Source organism: Lithobates pipiens, unplaced genomic scaffold (genome assembly GCF_037356315.1).
Source record: "Lithobates pipiens isolate NorthernLeopardFrog02 unplaced genomic scaffold, aLitPip1_a1.2 Scaffold_18, whole genome shotgun sequence".
Classification (NCBI taxonomy): domain Eukaryota; kingdom Metazoa; phylum Chordata; class Amphibia; order Anura; family Ranidae; genus Lithobates; species Lithobates pipiens.
Window position 1 is genome coordinate 163,784,698 of NW_027507758.1, and position 21,446 is coordinate 163,806,143.

Below are 21,446 nucleotides of genomic sequence, written 5' to 3' on the forward strand. Positions count from 1 at the left end.
GTAGGTGTAAATGGGAGTTACATTAAGTTGGTAGGTACATAGATGTTTGTGACACACCAGTATATACTCCTGCGCTAATGGATAGGTGAAAAATGTGTAAATAAATATTTCAATTAAATTAAATTCAATAAATGGGCTGCAGCTCTCAAAAGTGAATATGCTTTTAAATGTGAGAAACAATGTAAGAGCGCTAACTGATACTAAAGTGCTAACACATCATTAACATTGCGCAATAAGTGAATAACATGATGATAATATTAATAATAATAATCAATTCATAACAATAACTAACTAAAGGGGGGGGGCGCGTGGCTGGTCACACATTGAGAGAGCTACGGCACACACACAGCCTTTTCCTGCCTGACACTCGACCTTTTGCTCTCAGATGTCAGGCAAATGGTTCTAAACCACCCCGCACTATCGCTTGAGATGAGGATCAGCGGCTTATCCAGCCAGAGACATCCCCGACCTGTCCAATGTCCTGCCAGTGGCCCGCAGCAGCGAGGTGGGCCCCAAGATAGTGCCGACCCGCCAAAAGGAGGATTATAGTGAGGACTCTCAATTGGCTCCTGGGGACTCAGGTAGGGGGTTATCCCGCTCAGAACACCCCCTCAATTATGCTCAACATGTCAGTCTTTGCAGCAGACATTAAATTTACCTTCTTTGCGACCTGACCTGAAAAACTTTCTAGCCCTAATTGAAAAAATAGCCTCCGCAGAGGCCGCATGGAAACACAGGGATAAGGAAGGCCATCCACAGATTGAAATGGTCACTGTTAGACAAGCCCACCACTTCATTGAGATGAACAGACATATAGAGTACCTGGACTAAAGAGGCAGAAGTAACAACATAAGAGTGCAGGGGATCCCAGAATCTGTGGAGCCAGATCAAAACATCCCTGTTCTACAACGAGTCTTTAACAGCTTGCTGAAGAGACAGGAAGACATGGGGATTGATTTTGTGAGAGCTCACAGAGCACTCCGACCACAAGGCCTGCTGCTTGAAGAACTTAATCCTTAAAGAGATTGTGTGCAAAGTAATGAGAAATTACCACGTTGTATTTAATTGGGAAAATATAATGTTGTTCGAAGACCTCTCTCAAATCACTTTGAAAAATCGTAGGCACTTCACCCTATGCTGGAAAAATTGAGGGAAAAAGATCTGAAGTATACCTGGGAGGTTCCCCTTTGCTCTGACCATATCCTGGAATCATCAGCAACATGTCTTTCGCACACCAAATGAGCTGCCCGATTTTTTTGAAGCTCTGAATCTAGGCCAAATAGCTCTAACGGACTGATACTCTGAATTCCAATTTGCCCGACTGGAAAGAAGCCCTCCAAGATCCCCTTTCTTAAGAAAGTCCAAAAAGCAAAAACAAAGCCGTACTGGGGGGCCTAAAGCAGGCACACCCAAACTACATGCCGAGGACCGTCGGGAGCAAAAAAGACGGATGACCACTGAACCAGATACCTAATATCACTATTTTGTTTACTTCTCATTTGTTACCTATCTTTTGTCTTAACCCCTTTTCATTGCACACTGACTGTCTCATTTTCACTCTATGCTTGTAGACTGACTGTTTCTCCCTCACCCTGGCTCTCCTAGGTTGAAGCCTTTTGGCTGCTGCTACGAGAAGGAGCTCTTTGGGAACCTGTGGGTGCTGCTTACCTTAGACTCCTGGTCTAATTCACCAACTCTCTGACTCCATCAGTCACCCATGGCTGGCATCAAAACTTTACTTTTTACAGGTTAAATATGTTATCAACTCGAACCTATTAGCCATCAACCTATGTTCCCAATTTTCAAGGCCTGGACACCACAACTCATCCTCATAGTCTCTTGGGGGGGGTGGGTCTGGGGGGTCTCCAGACTCAGGCTGGGATTGGCAGTTATTCTCAGCTCCTTGCCCACATAATTACTGGTTAACCTTACCTGGTCGGGTAGATTAAGATCTAGATTAGGAATTTACACTTGATGCCTTTAAGGCTGTGTGTGTTACAATTTTGTTGCTCTTTATTGTTTAATTGTTTACGCAATCATATACTCTTTATAGTTGGTATATACTCAACTAGTCGCTTGTCTCCTCCCTCTTCCCCCACTGAGTGCTCCTGTGCCCAGTTATTTTGGTACAGGACTCACTAATTCAAAACCTTTTTGAGATAGTATATCCTATCTAAAAAGGGATACCTCTAGTTCTCCCTATATCTCTTCCTACACTTTCTTCCTTCTGTTTCCCTGACCTACATACTGCTTAATTTTATTCTTGCAATAGTGTATCTGTATGGATATTGACTTGCTATTACCAGTTTTGTCTTGCAGGTTTGCTCCTGAGAATTTTCTCCTGAGTCTTCTAGATGGCATACTTCTCATTGGTTCATGGCCTTTCGGTGACTTCACACAACATCAGAGGCCTGAATATACCTGAAAGACATTCCTGCCTCCTGAGGGAGCTTAAAAAAGGTAGACCACATTTTGTGTTCCTCCAGGAAACTCACTTTAAAACACATCACATACCTACCCTAAAAGATTCGTATTTCCGGGAGGCCTACCATGGTACTAATGATGACTCTAAGTCCAAGGGCGTCTCGATCCTGGTGATCCTTTTAATCTAAAAGAAAAACTCATAGATCCTAGCAGTAGATTTATATTCCTGCAAGGGACTTATGGCGGTTATCCGATACTGGCTAACGTGTACTTCCCCAATCGATCACATGTATCTTTTTGCCAGCAATTAGTGATGGAATTTCAAAGGTTTACATCAGGATGTCTGATACTGGGTGGAGATTTCAATGTCCCCCCTAAACCTACTAGCTGACACTTCCAAAGGGAAGACTTGAATCACATATAAAATTCTCAAAAAACTTAAGACCCTAATACAGTCCTTGCATCTAACTGACACATGTCACTTTATCAACTCCAAGGGGCGAGACTTCACATGTTACTCCTCCCTGCATAATAGGTATGCACGCTTGGACTACATATTCTTTACCTAAAGAGATCTACCGGCGGTTACAGCAGCACACATAGGAATCCAATCCTTCTCAGATCACGCTGCTATCTCTTTAACCCTTGACTTAACAACACCGAATTGGAGGCTCAATTCCTCCTTGCTAACTGACCCAGACCTCCTCCCCAAACTTACCACATCAAGCTCAGATTTCTTTCAGCACAACAACTCACCTGATGAGGACCCCCTCAATGTTTGGGAGGCACACAAGTGTACAGTACATTTAGAAGAGAACTGATTCAAATGGGCTCACAACAAAAAAGGGAAAGGGAAAAAGACATCAAGGGTCTGACTGAGCAGGTTAAAAACTGGAAATCCTCCACAAACAATCTCCCACAGTTCACATAGCACAAGAGTTACTTGATGCTAGAAAGGCCCTCCAACAGATATTTTACTACAGAACGAAAATATTTTTGTTTTTCAAAAATAAACTTTACTACGAATCAGGTAATAAGATGGGTAGATTTCTAGCCAGAGCCCTGAAAGAACAGGCCCCTAACAACCTTATATCGGGCATAAGACAAAGTGATGGTACAGTAGATGTGACTACAGAGGCAATTGCAAAACACTTCCACAACTTCTACACAAAGTTATATAATCTCCCGCCACAACATAAACAGGGGGGCATGACGGGAGATAGACCACAAATTATCCAGGACAAAAAAGTGGGATGCCAACCTTGACAGACGCTGACGCAATTGAAGCATCAGAAATTAAACATGCAATCAAAAATCGGGAAAGAGCCCAGGCCCTGATGGATATTCCTCCATCTACTATAAAACTTTTGTAGACATCATAACGAATCCACTCACGGTGGCTCTCTGTCTGAACCTAGGAAAGTCAAGCCAGATTTTCTCTCGGCCTATATTACAGTGATACCAAAAATTGGTACTGACCCTGCAGAATGTGCCAGTTACCGTCCCATATCATTACTAAATTTGGATGTAAAAATCTTTGCAAAGATACTGGCATTGAGACTGAGCTGTCCCCTTTTGTTGAACCTCATTGGTCTTGAACAAGTGGGATTCATGCCAGGATGTGAAGCAAAAGACATTATTAAAGCCCTGCTACTAACCCATGTGGCAAACGCATGGAAAATCAAGGGCCTTCTCCTATCCACAGATGCGGAGAAGACCTTTGACCACATTGCCTGGGACTTTATGCTGACTGTATGTAACTGGATAGGATTAGGGCCCCCATATGATAGCCAGGATCTCAGTTTTATACCAAAATCCCTCTGCAAATTTAAAAATGAATGGTACTCTGTCTGCTAAGGTTCACATAAACAACAGCACTAGACAGGGATTCTCGCTAGCCCCCCTCCTCTTTATACTCTCCCTAGAACCATTTATTAGGATGATCAAAGCTAATAATGCCATCACAAGCATTGGGGTTCAGGGTAGAGAGTATGACAGCTGCCTACGTGGATGACTTATTATTCTTTCTGATGAACCCAGTGATTACCCTGCCCAATTTTATACAGTAATTTGCTCACTACAGCTACATTTACAACCTAAAGATAAATTACTCAAAATCTGAAGCCATTAATGTGTCTCTTCCTGGACAGACCCTAGCTCGGACCAAAGAAAACTCCCCCTTTATATGAGACCCATGGGCACTGAAATACATTGGAGTGTGGCTTACACTCTAATTATACTGTAACTATGAGCAGAATTTCCCCCCTTTCATGAAAAGTATTGAGAAAGATTTAAAGCGATGGCAATCAGGATATTTCTCTTGGTTCGGCCGAGCGGCTATAATCAAAATGACTATCCTACTAAGTTGCTTTACCTTATGCACACACTACCCATCAAAGTTCCCTAAATTTTTTTTAATTTATTAAGATCTATCCTTCGGAATCACCAGAAATCCAGAATTAGATTCAATCTATTAATGAGACCTAAAGAACAAGGTGGGATGGGCTTACCCGACTTCAGAAACTATTACCACACCTCCCACCTAACCAGAATAATTGACAGGCATTGTCCTGGGGATGTGAAGGACTGGGTCTTACTGGAAATGGACCCAAACCCAATCCCACTACAATATTCACCATGGATTCCATGGGTGAGCTACCCTCTTAGTCTAAGATGGCATCCTCTAATGGGAAACACACTAGAAGATTTCCATAAATTGACAATGCGTTCGGACGTCAGCTCCTCACTTAGCCCACTGACACCTGTAAAAGACAACCCTGACTTTACACCTGGCCTAGGTAACCTGGCGTTTCATCCTAATCAACAAACAAAAGCCCTTATAGCAGGAGACTGTTTCTATAATGTCAAAATAAAAGAATGGACCTCACTAAAGGAGGAGAAAAATAGCCACATATGCCCTTCTGGGCCAATCTACAACTGCGCAGTTATCTACGGGGGAAGACAGGCAAAGAGAATTTTCTTAGACACCTTACGAACTTCCAGTTCACCAAGGCCACTTCTACTGCTTATTCTTGACTACAAGACTCAAAACCTATCTAATATGGATGGACTCAGGAGGAAATGGTCGGAGGAACTACAGAAGGAGATCACTGACAACCAATGATGGTATGCTTGCATTCTTACCCACAAATGCTCCATTAGTATGAAAATACAAGAAACAGCATACAAGCTTTTGACACACTGGTACAATACCCTCGCTAAGCTGCATAGGTGGAACCCACAAACACCTGCGTCTTGTTGAAGATGTCAAAAAGAGACATTACTTCACATTATTTCATATCTGGTGGCATTGCCCGGAGCTTGTACCTTATTGGGACAAGGTCAGAACCCTGATCAAACAATAATGGAGACAAAACTCACTCTGAATGCAGAGTCTACTGTCTACTGCATGTAACTAATTTCTCATTTAAGAAATACAAACAGTCCTTATCCAAACATCTGCTTAACACAGCTAAGTCTCTAATTCCTCTACACTGAAACTCCCCCTGGGTTTCTTCCATAGTAGACTGGCTTCGTAAAGTCTCGGACATTTATGAAATGGAGGAGACTTTAGTGCAGGCTAGCGATAGGGTTGAAAGATTTCATAAAACCTGGCAACCTTGGCTCTCCTTCAAATACTCCTCAGCATACAAAGACATTCTGTTACCCCAGATTACATAGCTAACACGCCATCTAGTGATATTCCAGACACCTTCTAGGCTCTGTCTCATATTCACACAGATGACAATATCTAAATAACTAACAGTTATTTGTTGCTAAACCTCCATCGTCCTCATTTCTCATCTTACTTCTATATCATCCCTTCCTACAGTTCACAATAGCAGATAAAGCTGTTTATCTGGCTCTAACAAGACTGAGAATGTACTATAGGTTTGCTCATAATAGAATATTCGACTAAGAAGGCGAGCAGAAGACTTTCCTCCTTGAGGAACCTCTTGTACCGCACTCTTATTCTTCTCTTCTTTCTATTCTATCCTTTTCTATCTACCTTCTCTTTGAGACTCCTTACACCCCCCTCCTCCTTACCAATCACTTAACCTACAGGTGTGATGCGATTTTAGTTATTCGCTGGATACTGTAATGTTTCCAAAGGCGGTAATACAAACATTTTTGCAGATAATGTCTAAGCTGTCTATTCGATCCTGAGACATTTGATGTGTGAATGCAATAAGACTGGACTTCTGTATTTGACATACAAAACCTGTTTGTTAAGGTTACGATATACTGTGATTCCTTTTTTTTCTGTTATTTCACATTTGTGCAATAAAAATTTTTATTGGAAAAAAATAAAAAAAAATAAAAGAATATTCAACTAAAGTCAAGTACTGTATTTCTTGTGAAAAAAAAATTAAGTACTGTAGCTACATTTGCACTTGAATTTAATTTTGAATGTTGTTGCTATAAGATCTATATTGCATCCAGGTTATCCTTATTAGGGATGAGCTTCGAGTTCGAGTCAAACTCATGTTCGACTCGAACATTGCCTGTTCGCCTATTCGGCAAACAGTGAACAATTTGGGGTGTTCGCGGCAAATTTGAAAAGCCGCGGAACACTCTGTACAAGTCTATGGGAGAAATCTAAAGTGCTAATTTTAACGGCTAATATGCAAGTTACTGTCCTAAAAAGTGTTTGGGGACCTGGGTCCTGCCCCAGGGGACATGGATCAATGCAAAAAAAAGTTTTAAAAACTGCATTTTTTTCGGGAGCAGTGATTTTAATAATGATTAAAGTGAAACAATAAAAGTGTAATATTCCTTTAAATTTTGTACCTGGGGGTGTCTATAGTATGCCTGTGAAGGGGCGCATGTTTCCCGTGCTTAGAACTGTCCCTGCACAAAGTGTCATTTCTGCAGGAAAAAAATCATTTAAAAACACTTGCGGCTATAATGAATTGTTGGCTCCCATAATACAGAGAACAGTCATTGAAAGTCATTGATAAAAAAAATAAAATAAAGCGTGGGGTTCCCTCAAATTCAATTACCAGGCCCTTCAGGTCTGGTATGGATATTAAGGGGAACCCCACGTCAAATTTAAAAAAAATTGATGTGGGGCCCCCCTAAAAATCCATACCAGACCCTTTATCCAAGCACGTAACCTGGCAGGCCGCAGGAAAAGAGGGGGGGAGAGAGCGCCCCCCCTCCTGAACCGTACCAGGCCACGTGCCCTCAACATGTTGATGGGGACAAGGGCCTCATCCCCACAACCCTGGCTGGTGGTTGTTGGGGTCTGCAGGCGGGGGGCTTATCAGAATCTAGAAGGTCTTGGGGACCCCAGATCCTGCCCCCCCTGTTTGAAATGGTAAAGGCAGGACCCAGGTCTCCAAACACTTTTAGGACAGTAACTTGCATATTAGCCTTTAAAATTAGCACTTTAGATTTTGAACGTTCGAGTCCCATAGACTTTAATAGGGTTCTAAAGTTCACACGAAGTTTAGATCTGTTCGCAGGTTCTGGTGCGAACCGCACGGGGGGTGTTCGGCTCATCCTTAATCCTTATTCTTGTTATATCAAAAAGGAAGTTGCATCTGCAAGTTCCTTATTGTATATTCAATCTAACTACAATAAACTTTGAATGATAAAAAAAATAAAAAACAAACAAACTATAACTAATAGAAGTCCATATAAAGTTCATAAATCCCTATATAGGTCATAGGTTTCACAATCTTCAAGTACAGCATCAAATTTACATTGTGCCGTATAAAGTGGCAAGTACTGAAAAAACTTAATATTCTGCACAGTCTGTGCTCCCCTCTCACTCATCAGATATAATTGGCTCCCATGACAGAAGTCACAAACGCTTGTGTAGATGACTGGGCTCTGTTGCTCCATGGGCTGTGTCTCAGATTGTAGCTTGTATTTAAAGAGGATTGGTCTGATTTATTTAAAGTGCTTGATACCAAAACACTGCATGTACTTGTATAAGGAAGTATCCTGTTCTCTTTGTATTGCTTCCTTTGTGTCAAATCCCTTGTGTTCCTACTAGTCCCCTTGCTTTCCTATTAAAAACTGACCACGCTAAGTAAGAGAGCTACTGCTTCTCCTCCCCAAAGCTATTATGCAGCTGAGAACAGAGGGAATGTGATCAAAGGAAAAAATGTATTTACAATGTTTTTTTTTATATTATATCATTTATATTTTAAACTGAATGGGTTGTTTTACAAGTTGATTGTTTACAATCACTTTAACTATTTACACAGTTGTCCTGGAATATTTGTGGAATTTTTGGTATACTTGTTAATAATGAAATAAATGTGTTGTTGTTAAAGTTTTATCAGCTTAACCGAGCAGTAAGGAAAGGGGAGAGGAAAAGAGAGAGAGAGAAGAGAAAGGGAAAAGGAGAAAAGGGAATTTCCTGTTTTGGGGGTTTAAGGTTTTTTTTTTAGGCTCGGTTCACACAGGGGCGACACGACTTGCAGCGCCGCGACCTGTACACGATCAGCGGCGACTTGCAAAACAATTTCTGTATAGAAGTCAATGCAAGTCGCTTGAAGTAGTACAGGAACCTTTTTTCTAAGTCGGAGCGACTTGAGTCGCTCCTATTAGAACGGTTCCATTGTACAGAACGGAGCACGACTTGTCAAGCGGCTAAGTCGCCTGGACAAGCCGCCCCTGTGTGAACCGAGCCTTATGTTGGTTGTTTTGTTTATTTGTAAATGTTTGTTATGTAAATGGAAAAAGTTTAATCTAATAAAAAATATTAAAAAAGGGGAGAATGGCCCATCTTTGTATCCACATGGAATGACATACTGGCTAAGTTCTAAAATGTATCAGAAAAAGATGTGATAGTGATGATGTTGTTTACACATGGGATTATGGTGAGGAGAAGGAATAGGAAAAGAGAGAAAGAAGAAAATCTGAGAAGGAGGCACTAGAGGGGACAGGAGCATTAAAATGTTGTTTATTATCAATTGCATGGCATTCTCCATCATATTTTATGCATTGTTGACATACAACTACTATTGTGTTGGCTGTGAATAAATGGGCAACACAAATGCTAAAAATAATTTACTATTGATTATGGGCAATTCTGCACACTGCAAAATCAGCTTGGAATTTTGTAATTCTTTATAAACACAAAAAATGATTGCTGTATACAACAAATGTAAAACACAAACGATTTATTAGTATAAGGCTTTATGTACACTGTTGTTGGTAAACGGACATTTAGGAGCATTTGGGCATTTTTTTTTCAGTGCCCCTGTACTATCCTGTATGTTGTCCTGTCAGTACATGTACACAGGATCATTTATAGTCATTTCTAGGCAGTTTAGAAGCATTTTTTGGAAAGCAGAAAAATGTGTTCTGGACGGATGTTCAGAGGCATTTGATAATGGCAAATGCCTGTAACAGCTTGAAAATGCGGTAACTCACATTTATCAGCATTTAGTTTACAGGCGTTTATAATGGAGATACATTTTTGACTGTTTTAAAAAAAAAAAATCGATCCTAAACGCAAACGCGGCTAAACACAGCATGTTACCACAACAAAACGGACGTTTTTAAATGTTGGTTACTGTCTGTAAAGTTAAATCATTCAGGTTGGACTTCTATCTTTTTTCAAACTCACCTACTATGTAACCATGTAAGGAGATGTTTCCAAACGTCCTGTGTACATTAAGCCTAATTGGACACTGACAATCTATCACTGGGGTCTGTAATTGTTTTCAGACACAATCATAATTAATGGACTGACTGCAGCAATTGTAAAACATAACATGTGCTATCATTGTAATGCTGTACATTTTTTGAAGGCCCTTTAGTTGTTCTTTTAAAGCTTCTCCGGTTTATAATAATAATAATTGGATTAATTTATCTCAATTCAAATTGATGGCCTAACCCTTCCTGAGTTCAGCCTGCTGTGTAAAATTCTTCCCTTCCCCATTCCAGTTATATTCACTGTGAGACCCTGTCTAACACTACACATCTGCACATGTGCGCCACTGCCCCATTCATTCCTATAGGTAAGTCATGTTCTGCTAGACTGCTAGGAGTATGGCTCACCCTTTCAAATGAATGGAGCTTACATGGCAAGTTGGTGGGGCAATAATTAAAGGACAACCACACTAAAGGTACAGTTGGCCTTTACATTTCTTACAAGTGATCATAGTATATATTTAGGCAACGTTTTAAGTGGGTCACCAAATGCTGGAATTCTGTACTGGAATGCATGTATCTCAACAGTGTGAGGTCCCAAGGCAAGCTACCCTTGGCTAGGGCCACTGTTTTAAAGTCCAGGTTCTATTCCCACTACTGCAGCAGCCAGGCAAACAGCAACTTCACACACTGATTCAGGAAATACAGTCCATAAGGGTAATCTTTTTATAGCTTTATTGTAGCAATAACTTGGATGGGTTTTGGGAACTGTGGGGTATTCCAAATTACTAAATTGATATTACTAACCAATAAGGGCACTCTTTCTTGTAGTAGCTCTGCTGAACAGTCCCTTAGGCAGTGGGACCTAAGGATGACAGCTCTGGTGCACCAATAGCAATGGCCCAGGCTAGGAAAGCCTTGTACTTAGTGCAGCAGGGGTGGTAAAAGAAAAGAGTCACTAAAATGCTTTCCCTCTTTGGGTCAGTACTCATAGGGGGTTATTTATGAAAGGCAAATCCACTTTACACTGCAAGTGCACTTGAAAGTACATTTGAAAGTACAGTCGCTGTAAATCTGAGGGGTAGATCTGAAATTAGGGGAAGCTCTGTTGATTTTATCATCCAAACATGTGCAAGCTAAAATCCATTTTTTTATTTTCCTTGCATGTCCCCCTCGGATCTACAGCGACTGCAATTCCAAGTGCACTTTCAAGTGCACTTGTAGTGCAAAGTGGCTTTGCCTTTCATAAATAACCCCCATAGTGTCCTTCCAGCATAGAATGTAACTTTGATTCTAGCAAACTGTCTCTCCCTGTGTATTCCCAAGGAAGTTTTTCAGTAGTGTCCCTCTTGAATCCCTGAAAGGGTTTGTGGCTTAGCAGACAGCAGGCCCTCTCAGCCTGGGCTGGGATCCTGATGAGCAGGATGGGCCATTGGCAATTCAGCCAGGAAGGCAGTCAGCTATCCCCATTTGGGAAGTTCTCTGCCACTATATGCAGCCTACCAGTTCACCCAAAGCAGCTGCATATCAAGCTACTCTAAGGCCGCGTACACACGGGCGGACTGTTCGCCCAACTTTGTCCACTGAACAGTGTTTCAGCGGACAGTCCGCTCGTGTGTGGGCTTCAGCGGACAGTTTCAGCGGACAGTCTGACGAACAAAGTTTTTCGGAATCCCCGTAAGACAGTCCGCTGAAACTTGGTTTGAGCGGACAGTCCGCTCGTGTGTAGGCTTGTTCGACAAACTAAGTTTCGCGCATGCTCAGAAAGGATTTACACGGCGAAGGTTGCATTGCAGTGTATTGGACGTCGTATTTTTCGTCCCGTCGTACGTGCCGTTCACGTCATCGCGCACGCTTTCAGCAGACTGTTCGTTCATCGTGTGTGGTCAAGTCCGTTCATGCAAATTTTGAGCGGACTGTTTGTCGGATTGTTTGACGAACAAAGTTGGGCGAACAGTCCGCCCGTGTGTACGCGGCCTAAGAATAACACTTCTTGTAATCAGGAGTATATGTCAGGGCTGGGCTCAGCCCTTCCTTCTCAGGCCGCTTAGCTGTCAGTTGATTGCCACCTCTAATCTTTCCACAGTGACTCACCTGGTGATGATATCTTGCTCATCAGTCCTGCTGGCTACTTAAGCTGTTCAGCCCAGATCCTCTCTGCCTTCGCATTGGTCAACATACCAAGAGACTCTCTCCTGTGTTGCTGTTAAGACTTGCTTGGCTGACGTCCCTCTTGTTCCTTATCCTGCTTGCTGTTCCACTACTCTGATTCTCTGGTTTCCTGATTTCCTGGCCTGTTCTGAAGTACGCTGATTCCTGGCTCCCTGACATCCTGGCTTGTCTGACTATACATTCCAGTTTCTTAATTATAATTATTTGCCATAGCGTTACAGGAGCTTCTGAGTCACATGGCTCACCTGGAATCTCCCGCTGTGGCTGCTCCGGTACAACCTGTGTTGCAGGCTGTCCCTGCTGCTGCTCCAGTCTCTGTGCAAGCACCTCAAGTATTACGTATTTAAGAGGTATGTCTGGTTCCGCTCTGCTTCCCCAGCAATTTGGGGATGATCCAGTCCAATGCAGAGGGTTTCTCAACAAGATTGAGATATATGTTGATGCTACCCCAGGCGTTTCCCACGGACAGAAGCAAAGTCGGTTTCATGATATCTTTGCTTTCTGAGAGAGCCTTGGCATGGGTAAACCCTCTATGGGAGACACAAAAACCCATTGTCCTGAGTTAATCAGAATTTGTGGCTTCCTTCAAAAGAATATTTGATGTTGCCGTACGTTCCACTTCTGCTGTCAAGAGCCTCACGTCAATCACACAGAGTACGAGAACTGTTGCCAATTACGCCATTGAATTCCGTACTCTTGCAGCAGAGGTTGCTTGGAACAATGAGGCCCTCGTGGCTGCCTTTTCCCATGGTCTCTCATATGCGATCAAAGATGAGATAGCAGCCCGAGATATACCTACTGAGCTGGAGAAGTTGATCACGTTTGCCATCTTCATTGACTTCAGACTAAAGGAGCACTTGCGGAAGCCTCCTGTACATTTGTCTCAGAGATTTTCAGTCCCACCCTTGCCTCCCTCATGTCCCATGCCTCCTGGTACCGAGTCGGTCAGTGAAGTGGAACCCATGCAGTTGAGCTTCACACGTCTCGTCTAATGAGAGAAGCATTTGGTTTTGTGGGCACATACATTGCCTGGTTCATTGGAAAGGGTGATGTCCGGAGGGACGTTCTTGGGTCTCATCCTCGGATGTACATGCCACTGTCCTCCTCCGAGCTTTCCATGGACGTCTTCCCCTTAAACCTAGTGGTCCTCTGAGGGGGAGGCGTCATGGAGGAGAATTTACTGTCAGGGCTGGGCTGAGCCCTTTCTTTATAGAGCAGGCTGCTCAGCTGTCAGGTTACTTGCCAGCTCTAATCTTTCCACAGTGACTCACCTGGTGATGATATCCTGCTCATCAGGCCTGCTGGCTACTTAAGCTGTTCAGTCCGGTTCCTCTCTGCCTTTGTCTTAGTCAACATATCAAGAGGCCCTCTCCTGTGTTCCTGTTAAGACTTGCTTGGCTGATGTGCCTTCTGGTTCCTGATCCTGCTTGCTGTTCTAGGCCTGTTTTGAAGTACGCTGATCCCTGGCTCCCAGACTTCCTGGCTTGTCTGACAATCCATTCCGGTTACCAAACTCTGGCTATGTTTTGACTACATTTGCACTATTAACCTTTTACTATTATTATTATTATTATTAAACAGTTGATTTTTACTGTACTTCTGTCTCAGTCTGATTCATGGTTCCTGACAGTATAATACTGTATATACATGAACCTGAGGAAATATTCTAATGGAAGTGATATGAATTACACAGGAATTAGCATTCAGATATACTGTATATGCTCTCATCCATATTGAAAAGCTAGGGGTGAGTCGAATGTACCTGATTGTGGTTCAAGGCAGGTTCGCAGAACATAACTAAAGCTCAGGGTAAAGGTGTCTGCATGCAGTGTCTTTTGTAGTCATCAATCCTAATGATGTCATGGTTCAAGGGAATAGGATGTCCCAAAACAGGATCTTAAAGAATCTGCAACTAGTGAAGGGTGCCTGGCCATGCATCTGGTGACACTGGGATTCAGCTGCATCTGTAACGGTGACAATGAGAGTGACCCCCGACAGTCACGCAGCCAACCAGGAACTGGCAATGGTGGTTCTTCCTACATGTGTATGGCTCACTCTGTGAAGACTCTCCACACTGTCTTGGCCATGGCACCTGCTCACATTCCCCAGAGCGACTGAGTTCCTGCTTTTAGCTGAAGGCCGTGGTCCCAAGAAGAACTCCTCCCCAGGCCAGGCTGTTTATGTCCTCTGCCAGCATTCTTCTCTCTCCAGGTGGCTGGAACTTGTAGTTTGCAGCAGCACTGGCTCCATATAAAACCAAGCTCTCTGGATCACATGTCCCACAATCTCAAGCTTTCAGTGGTGGTCTCTATCTCTCTACTTTCTGGAAATTATGGCACAATAGCTAGGCTGAACACCAGAGGGAAACAAATTCAAGACAGCCTTTGTTAACGAACGATAACACAGGCAGACTAGCAGCATTCTATGTAAACCTGAACATCTGCTACTGATACTGTATATGTAAAAAAATGAATCAGTTTTATCACTCTTTAAAGTGGATGTAACCCCTAACATATACCTAGTAAAGCAAACAGCCTCGGATGATACACAGGGATGAAACAATTCTCCCTACATAAGTTTTACTTGCATATCTGCTGTCTTAAGCTTTATATATTCTTTAGAAAGGTCAGATAGTGTTAGGAGATTTTCTCTTCCTGTGCAGCACTGCAGTGAAGCCTGGGCATACAGCCAAGACAGCTGATTGGAGGAAAGGCATACACCCCCTCTCCACATAGGTAGAGACTTTCAGAACTTTTCGTTAAATAGTTCAGCTTTCTGCTAATCTATTTATAGCACCCTCCCCAACACAAAACTCAGGCTGCTTTTATCTCAGTTGACAGAACTTGTCAGAAGTTATCAGGCTGATAACGGAAGAACGGAGCAGGAGAAAGCCACGGGACTTAGTGCTTTGCAGAGAGGTAAGAAAACGTTGCAGATATATGTGCCCAGCTTAAATTTCATGAATCGGGTTTACATCCACTTTAATGTAATGAGCACACCTAGCTGGAGAATAATTAGGTGGACTATATACACAACTTTAGTTACACCCTAGTCACTAGTTAGTATTTAACAACAAAAACATATTGGAAAATGTAAACCATTCTTACTGCATAACGAGTTTCTGTAATCTACATTAAATTAACTTCAGTTACATTTGCTTTTTTTTCACAGCAAACATTATTTCAATTAAAAATCTAAATGAAGAAAATTAGATAATATGATCTGATTGTTTAAATAATGTCACCACATAATACAACCAAGAACACAATGTATAATTGACAAATGGCATTAGTACTTCAGAACTTGTGAATTAATCTGGTACTCTCTGTTTCCATGGCTGAAGGCATAATTGCTAAATTGCTGCCAATTTTTAATATTTAATACAAGTGTAAAAAAAAAATCTGCTTTGTTAGTCTGAATAATAAAATGCAAAAAGGACATGTCTGGGTATATTTTTTTCAATTATTGCTTACAACAACACCCCAAACATTTTACATCACTTCATATTAAGGGCTCTCTGATCCCTCTTATATTTAATTCTATTGTAACTGTACTGTCTCCAGTGCATTAACCACTTTCAGACCGGACCATTTTGCTGGTAAATGACCAGAGGTCTTTTTACACTTTGGCACTGCGCTGCTTTAACTGGTAATTGCGCGGTCATGCAATGTTGTACCCAAACAAAATTTGCGTCCTTTTCTTCCCACAAATAGAGCTTTCTTTTGATGGTATTTGATTGCCTCTGCGATTTTTATTTTTTGCGATATAAACGTAAAAAGACCGCAAATTTTGAAAAAAAATGATATTTTCTACTTTTTGTTATTAGAAAAATCCAATAAACTCAATTTTAGTCATACATTTAGGCCAAAATGTATTCAGCCACATGTCTTTGGTAAAAAAAAAGTCAATAATTGTATATTTATTGGTTTGCGCAAAAGTTGTCACATCTACAAACTAAGGTACGTTTTCTGGAATTTACGCAGCTTTTAGTTTACGACTGCCTATCTCATTTCTTGAGGTGCTAAAATGGCAGGGCAGTACAAAACCCCCCCAAATGACCCCATTTTGGAAAGTAGACCCCCTAAGAAAATTGATAAGAGGCATGTTGAGCCCATTGAATATTTTATTTTTTTGCCTCAAGCGATTGAATAATGACAAAAAAAAAATTTTTTTTTTTTTTTACACAAAGTTGTCACTAAATGATATATTGCTCACACATGCTATGGGCGTATGTGAAATGACACCCCAAAATAAATTCTGCTGCTTCTCCTGAGTACGGGGATACCACATATGTGGGACTTTTTGGGAGCCTAGCCGCGTACGGGGCCCCGAAAACCAAGCACCGCCTTCAGGCTTTCTAAGGGCGTAAATTTTTGATTTCACGCCTCACTACCTATTACAGTTTTGAAGGCCATAAAATGCCAAGATGGCACAAAACCCCCACAAATGACCCCATTTTAGAAAGTAGACACCCCAAGCTATTTGCTGAGAGGCATGTTGAGTCCATGGAATATTTTATATTTTGCCACAAGTTGCGGGAAAATTACAAACTTTTTTTTCTTTTTTTTTTTTTCACAAAGTTGTCACTAAATGATATATTGCTCATGCATGCCATGGGCATATGTGAAATGACACCCCAAAATAAATTCTGCTGCTTCTCCTGAGTACGGGGATACCACATATGTGGGACTTTTTGGGAGCCTAGCCGCGTACGGGGCCCCGAAAACCAAGCACCACCTTCAGGCTTTCTAAGGGCGTAAATTTTTGAGTTCACTTCTCACTACCTATTACAGTTTTGAAGGCCATAAAATGCCAAGATGGCACAAAACCCCCACAAATGACCCCATTTTAGAAAGTAGACACCCCAAGCTATTTGCTGAGAGGCATGTTGAGTCCATGGAATATTTTATATTTTGCCACAAGTTGCGGGAAAATTACAAACTTTTTTTTTTTTTTTTCACAAAGTTGTCACTAAATGATATATTGCTCACGCATGCCATGGGCATATGTGAAATGACACCCCAAAATAAATTCTGCTGCTTCTCCTGAGTACGGGGATACCACATATGTGGGACTTTTTGGGAGCCTAGCCGCGTACGGGGCCCCGAAAACCAAGCACCGCCTTCAGGCTTTCTAAGGGCGTTACAGTTTTGAAGGCCATAAAATGCCAAGATGGCACAAACCCCCCCCCAAATGACCCCATTTTGGAAAGTAGACACCCCTAAATTTAGGGGTACACTAGTGAGACTAGGTAATAAACTATAAAAAAATAACTAACCAACCAGCGTCACCTGTAACAGTTATATGGTGATCACTGGTGAAAGGGTTAACTAGGGGGCAATCAGGGGGCTTTATGCGGTAGTATATGGGGGTCCCTGGCGCTATAAAAAGCTGCGGCGAACCTAAATACCTACCTGCCTAACTAGCGTCACCTGTGACACTAATACAGCGATCAGAAAAACGATCGCTTATTAGGCTGGGTTCACACTGGAGCGATGCGGGAACGCCACGAATGCGCGGCGGGTTCCCGCATCGCATGCCTCCCGGCGGCAGTTCACACTGCCCTATGCGAACTGCTGGGAGTGTCAGTGAAATGTTAATGACACCCCCAGATCAGTTCGCATATCGCAGTGCGATCTGCAAACTTGGATCGCATGGTGTGAACACCCATGCGATCCGATTCTGCTGCGGACCAAAAAAAGGGTCCCGTGCGAGTTTGCGGCGGGTGCGGCGGGTGCGACATGAATTCAGCCATACTATCTGTATAGCTGAACTCGAATCGCACAGAGATCGGATGTGATTTGCACTGCAGTGCGGTGCGAATCACATCCGTTCTTATAAACCGCTGCAATGTGAACCCAGCCTTAGTGACACTGGCGACGGGGGGTGATCACGGGGTTAAACCTTTATTGGGGGGGTTAGGGGGGTACCTTAGAACTAAAGGGGGCTAACCCTAACTGCCCTAACAGTTATTAGTCACAAATGACACCCGCCGGGTGATCAGGGGGTTAAACCTTTATTAGGTAATAAATGGCGGGTGCCCTGAAACTATAAAAAAATAACTAACCAACCAGCGTCACCTGTAACAGTTATATGGTGATCACTGGTGAAAGGGTTAACTAGGGGGCAATCAGGGGGCTTTATGCGGTAGTATATGGGGGTCCCTGGCGCTATAAAAAGCTGCGGCGAACCTAAATACCTACCTGCCTAACTAGCGTCACCTGTGACACTAATACGGCGATCAGAAAAATGATCGCTTATTAGGCTGGGTTCACACTGGAGCGATGCGGAAACGCCGCGAATCCGCGGCGGGTTCCCGCATCGCATGCCTCCCGGCGGCAGTTCACACTGCCCTATGCGAACTGCTGGGAGTGTCAGTGAAATGTTACTGACACCCCCAGATCAGTTCGCATATCGCAGTGCGATCTGCAAACTCGGATCGCATGGTGTGAACACCCATGCGATCCGATTCTGCTGCGGGCCAAAAAAAGGGTCCCGTGCGAATTTGCGGCGGGTGCGGCGGGTGCGGCGAATGGCTGAACTCGAATCTCACAGAGATCGGATGTGATTTGCACTGCAGTGCGGTGCGAATCGCATTCGTTCTCATAAACCGCTGCAATGTGAACCCAGCCTTAGTGACACTGGCGACGGGGGGTGATCACGGGGTTAAACCTTTATTGGGGGGGTTAGGGGGGTACCTTAGAACTAAAGGGGGCTAACCCTAACTGCCCTAACAGTTATTAGTCACAAATGACACCCGCCGGGTGATCAGGGGGTTAAACCTTTATTAGGTAATAAATGGCGGGTGCCCTGAAACTATAAAAAAATAACTAACCAACCAGCGTCACCTGTAACAGTTATATGGTGATCACTGGTGAAAGGGTTAACTAGGGGGCAATCAGGGGGCTTTATGCGGTAGTATATGGGGGTCCCTGGCGCTATAAAAAGCTGCGGCGAACCTAAATACCTACCTGCCTAACTAGCGTCACCTGTGACACTAATACGGCGATCAGAAAAATGATCGCTTATTAGGCTGGGTTCACACTGGAGCGATGCGGAAACGCCGCGAATCCGCGGCGGGTTCCCGCATCGCATGCCTCCCGGCGGCAGTTCACACTGCCCTATGCGAACTGCTGGGAGTGTCAGTGAAATGTTACTGACACCCCCAGATCAGTTCGCATATCGCAGTGCGATCTGCAAACTCGGATCGCATGGTGTGAACACCCATGCGATCCGATTCTGCTGCGGGCCAAAAAAAGGGTCCCGTGCGAATTTGCGGCGGGTGCGGCGGGTGCGGCGAATGGCTGAACTCGAATCGCACAGAGATCGGATGTGATTTGCACTGCAGTGCGGTGCGAATCACATTCGTTCTCATAAACCGCTGCAATGTGAACCCAGCCTTAGTGACACTGGCGACGGGGGGTGATCACGGGGTTAAACCTTTATTGGGGGGGTTAGGGGGGTACATTAGAACTAAAGGGGGCTAACCCTAACTGCCCTAACAGTTATTACAGTCACAAATGACACCAATGCAAAAAAAAAAAAAAAAAAAAAAAAATGACATTGGTGTCACTGTGACTGGGGGGCAGGGGTAATTGGGGGGGTGATCGGGGGGTAAAGGGGGGGGGTGTGAGTGTGCCTGGCATGTTCTACTGTGTGTGTAGAGTGTTGGTGCAACTCACCGATCCGCTCTCCTCCGTGTCGGAACGAAAACTACCGACACGGAGGAGAGAATACATCACTTCCTCTCCTGTGTTTACATTACAGGAGAGGAAGTGATGTCACCGGGGATTTCTATTCGTCGGGAGCGATCGCGAGGGGGTGGCCATGAATGAATGGCCGTCCCCTCGTCCGGGATCGCTCCCGAACGAATACCGACCGCCGCAGGCACCGGGCGGGGGCCCGATCGGGCCCCCGACCCGCGGGAGGCAAGGGACGTACATGTATGTCCTTATGCCTGCCCGTGCCATTCTGCCGACGTACATCGGCGTGCGGCGGTCGGCAACTGGTTAAGGGCGCATGGGCGTCGCTCCCTCTCTCGCACCCCCGCTATCACCAATAGATAGATTCATTGCATCTATTGCAATCTGTCTATGGCCACCACTGCCACCCCCTATTCAGGCGCTCAGCCTCCTAAATTCCAGCGGCGGGGGGTTGTCTTTGAAGTACTTGATTAGAGCCATAGGCTTCAATAGGCATCAAAAACGTGACCTGCGAGCGCCATGTTGGGTGCTCACAGGTCACTCAGCTGTGTTAGAAAAGTGAATGACTATTTGATTTCCTAACACTAAACCGCCTCTCCACCAATCAGGTGCTTGGGTCTATTTACCTGTAACCTGATTGGCTGAAATGACAGACGCCGCTATTGGATGCATATCAGGAGGAGAGGAAGGGAGATAAGGATAGCAGGAGATGCATGGAGGACCCTGCTCGTCACCTGCTGCCCCACCAAGACAGGGTAAGTGCCAGGCAGATGTGAGCGGGCGGGGGTCCCACTGGGGCCATTTAAGGGCACACTGGCAGCATTTGATGGGTGCACTGGCAGCGTTTGATGGAACAGTGACAGCATTTAAGGGCACAGTGGCTATGTTTGATGGAAACAGTGGCAGCGTTTAATGGGCACAGTGGCAGTGTTTAATGGGCACAGTGGCAGCGTTTAATGGGTACAGTGGCAGCGTTTAATGGCCAAAGTGGCAGCGTTTAATGGCCACAGTGGCAGCGTTTAATGGCCACAGTGGCAGCATTTGAGGGCACAGTGGCAACATTTGATGGGCACAGGGATGGCACTTGCCTGACTGGGTGGTATTTGAAGCCTTTTCAGGGAAATTGTAATTGAACAGGTTAACATTTGTTTTCATTCTATATTGGTAGAGCTTTATACACAATGGATATAAAAATTTAACTGTTTCAAAATTACATGAACCTAAAAATACATGCAGGAAAAAGTAGGGGAAATATTGATCCAAAAACCAGAATTTTGTTTTTTGGAAAAAGTTAAAAAAGTCAGCCACAATAAATTAACAGAAAGCAGTCCACAAATTCTCTTCTATTCTAGAGGAAAAAAGTCCACCTCCAGGTGCAATAAATGCTTTGTGATATAAACCCAAAAGTTTATAGCCTGTGGTGCATGCTGGTGAGAGCATAAATATTTGGGACTGACCTTTTAAGCGCTCAAGGATGTATGAAATGCAGCTGTCTTATGCCGGCCATACACGATGCGAATTCCGAACGACCCG

General features: G+C 43.7%; 1 protein-coding gene across 1 annotated transcript in view; it reads right to left on the reverse strand.

Annotated features, from left to right (window-relative positions):
- The window catches only part of ESR1 (estrogen receptor 1), a 515,033-nt gene that overhangs the window by 251,545 nt on the left and 242,042 nt on the right, over positions 1–21,446 (reverse strand). The window lies entirely within an intron of this gene.